This window comes from Rosa rugosa, chromosome 2 (genome assembly GCF_958449725.1).
Source record: "Rosa rugosa chromosome 2, drRosRugo1.1, whole genome shotgun sequence".
Lineage (NCBI taxonomy): Eukaryota > Viridiplantae > Streptophyta > Magnoliopsida > Rosales > Rosaceae > Rosa > Rosa rugosa.
The window spans coordinates 23,178,312-23,182,267 of NC_084821.1; the positions used below are offsets into that span (position 1 = coordinate 23,178,312).

Here is a 3,956-nt window from a genome sequence, read left to right on the forward strand (position 1 = left end):
ATCCTCTCCTGTGATTGGAACAAGTACGATGACTGCTTCTTCGCCACCGCCTTCGTTGATAAATCAATCAAGGTTTGGGATGCCAGGTCCATTGGAACTCCGATTTGGTGCTCAACGGCCAAAGCTACTCCATCACAAAGGCCAAATTCTCACCGCACCGGCAAAACTTGATGATGTCGTGCTTGTACGACTTGTCGTTGTTTCAATACTAGTAATGTCACGCCCCGAATTTTGAATGATAAATTCAAACCCGAAACATGAATAATAATAAATACAATTACACGTTCTGAATTTTTTTCTCAATATATACAACCTCACCACACGATACACAAATTCCAAATCTCGAAACCTCGAGTTCATTATTACAACTCACTCTTACAAAGTAAAATTGTAAAGCTCAAAATGAGCATGACATAACTCACAATAAAATGAAGGAAGGTAATTGCTGCAACTCTCAACCAGCTCGATCTCCATCCTGATTTTTCCTAACCTGCAGGATTATCCGCTACACCATTTGAATAGTGTACCGGGATTGCAACAATACAAACCCGGTAAGCTTTCTGAAAGCTCGTATGAGTAAACAAAGAAATTGCACATTTTAAGCTATGCATCACAACTCAACATCCTCAGCACCATCTTACATTCAACCTCACTTTCTTAACCAAAGTCAAGCATCTCTCATCCTCTTCACCCAACCCATTTTATAAAATAATTATGTATTCATGATCACGAGTAATTCAACTCGCTATATTCATGTCATACATCAATTTTCAAAAGTGTATTCATGATCACAAGTAATTCCACCTACTTGCTACTTTCATGTCATACTGTATTCATGATCACGAGTAATTCAACTCGCAATATTCATGTCATACATAAATTTTCAAAAGTGTATTCATGATCACGAGTAATTCCCCCTACTCGCTGCTTTCATGTCATACTGTATTCATGATCACGAGTAATTCAACTCGCAATATTCATGTCATACATAAATTTTCAAAAGTGTATTCATGATCACGAGTAATTCCCCCTACTCGCTGCTTTCATGTCATACTGTATTCATGATCACGAGTAATTCAACTCGCAATATTCATGTCATACATAAATTCTCAAAAGTGTATTCATGATCACGAGTAATTCTACTACTCGCTGCTTTCATGTCATACTGTATTCATGATCACGAGTAATTCTACTACTCGCTGCTTTCATGTCATACTGTGGCAGACAGACTAGAGCTCTAACTGAATCGTTCGTAATGTGTCACCTTGGCCAAGGTTCACGCTTACGAAGACCTTGCCTCAATCATCAATGTAATGATTTTACTCAACTTTAAAAATCAAATAGTCCACACGACTCAATCATCCCACTTTACTCAATTACTCTTCATCAACATCAACTCAACAATATACAATGATTTATATTATTGAAAGAGTAATGCTTGGAATTGTAAATCAATCACATCAATTCCACACTTCACCAAATACCCCACACCCCATATATATTTCACGTAAATATATATATATACGTAGTCACCCTCACAGGAGTGACCACTAATACCAACTATAGTTCACATGCCTTTAAAATCGAGAAATTCATTTTATATTTTAAATACATTTTACTTACCTATGGACCGTAGTCGATCAAGCCCATATAATTCAAAACAAATAGTTATTTTCTTAAAACAATTTTCACAATGTCACTATAGAATTCATCGCTGAATTTCGGTTCGTAAATGAACCATGTGCGATTTTACTCACCTCAAATCCCGCTGCGTCTTCTTAACAGCTCCATTAATAATCTCACGAATCGTCCGCCAAATAAATCCATCGATCACCTAATCCAATAATGATCTTAACTTAGCCAACCAATCATAAACCACACAAATACTGAAATCCAACGGTCGGATTCTAATCATATGATGATCCAACGGTCGGATCGTAATTATACGATGATCCAACGGTCGGATCTTAATTTAATGATGATCCCACGGTCGGATCCTCACGGATCGCCCTTAGGATCATCCTCCAAAATTATTATGAAGATCCAACGGTCAGATCTTAATTTAATGATGATCCAACGGTCCGATCCTCACGGATCGCCCTTAGGATCATCCTCCAAAATTATTATGAAGATCCAACGGTCAGATCTTCCTGAATCATCCTTACAAACATCTCCACAAAATTTCATCAAAATCCGACGGTCGGATTCTCACGAATCGCCTTCCGAATCACCATTTCTCAATTATACGAAGATCCAACGGTCGGATCTTCGCCCGTGACCACACAAAGTCATCGGGACAGTCATACGATCAACATATCTAAATTTGAAGTAAAACCGACGGTCAGATCTTCGCAGATCGTAAACCGAAATTAATACGTAAAAACCGAAACCCTAGCATGCATCAACTTTCTCCAAATTGACATTATAATATATCCAGACGACCGTATCGATGCGTAGATGAATAAACTGAAAACAGAACACAAAAATATGGCCGGACGCGCCGCCACAAGCTACTGGTCAACCGGTGGTCAACGGCGGCGGTCAACGCCGGGTCAACCACCTCCGATGCAAAAGTCGTCAACTACAAACTTGTTCAAAATGAAGAGGAGATCAACTTTCATACCTGGAGCTAAGCGAGATTCGGTCTAGATCGTCCTAGATCATGCTTGGAAGTTGGATTAATCTCGGCCGTCTGATCAGATTCCAGATTGAACCACAGCCGTCGAAAAAGTCAAACCTTGATCAAGCGCTCTACACTCAAAATCGTCATGCAAGGAGGATATGAGGATGATCGTGGGGAGGAGGAGATCACGAAAATGGGAAGGATCGGCCTCGGAGACGCCGGAAAACAGGATTTCCGGTCGGGTCGAGTTTTAGCTTCGGGGGGCTTCGATCCACTTCTGGGGGCAGCGGCGGAGCAATCGAAGGATACCAGGCGGCTGGCCGGATTTCGGCGATCACGGAGGGGGCCGGGTCGTGGCCGGAGGAGGAGCGACGGCGCCGGAAAAGTCGGGTCGGGTCGGTCGGAACCCGAGGGTTCTGACGAGGCGCGGAGGAGAGAGAAGAGAGGAAACCGAGGGCTGTTCCGCAAAAAATCAACTTTTCTGTCCTTAATGACAGAATTTCGAATTTTTGACTATTTATAGAAAAATCTCATTTTTCAAATATTCATAACTTATTCATACGAACTCCGAATATTGCGTTCCACATGTCCACGAACTCGTATCGACGCGCTCTACAACTTTCATGAAGGAAGTTTTCCCAAATTTTGAACGTATAAAAAGTCAACTTTGTTGACCCCCTAAAAACGTTCGTTTTCGAAAATAAAATCGTTCGAACTAATTCCACAACTTCTCCAAGCTTCGTATTCGCTCCTACTATCGTAAAATCATTTCTAAAAATCCATGGAATTTAATTTAGATTTTTCGGGGTATTACAAGTAAGGACTAGGAACCAGCGACGGTTTCGATAGCTACAGCTCCGGCCTTGGATCAATGACTCTAAAAACTACATTGTCGTCGCCGTTGATTACCGCTTAGTGATTCGCGACACTCTCTCCTTTAAACGCACACATGAGGCTCCATGATGATCTCTTTACCAACGGTTTTGACTCTCATCTCAATTCTCCCAAGTTTTTTTTAGTCTGGTATTTGTAGTTGTAGTGAATTGCAGGTTCTGGAACTTGGAATTAGAATTAGGTACTACACCTCTTTAAGCCCGCCGCCGAGATCACCGACTCCGATCCGCAAAACGACGACGATGTGACGCCGTAGCACTCTGTCGCTTCCGTTTCTCAGTCTTCAGTGCTGCGGTGGGAAAGCGACTGTGAAGATCATGTTTTCAAGTGATGGCGGGAATGGGAAGAAGAAGAAGAAAAAGACCAGGTTTTGGTTGAAAAAGAAGAAGAAAGGAGTAGAGAGATCTAATGGTGTGGTAGAGGAGCGGAAGAAAAAAAG

General features: G+C 41.4%; 1 long non-coding RNA gene across 1 annotated transcript; it reads right to left on the bottom strand.

The window, feature by feature from the left end:
- Nucleotides 1–220: 220 nt before the first annotated feature.
- On the bottom strand, nt 221–3,091 carry LOC133728438 (uncharacterized). Its single transcript, XR_009855851.1, has 3 exons — nt 2,624–3,091; nt 1,758–1,834; nt 221–505 (listed from the first exon to the last, which is right to left on the bottom strand). It is a non-coding gene; the product is annotated as an uncharacterized LOC133728438 (long non-coding RNA).
- Between the last annotated feature and the right edge of the window lie 865 nt (nt 3,092–3,956).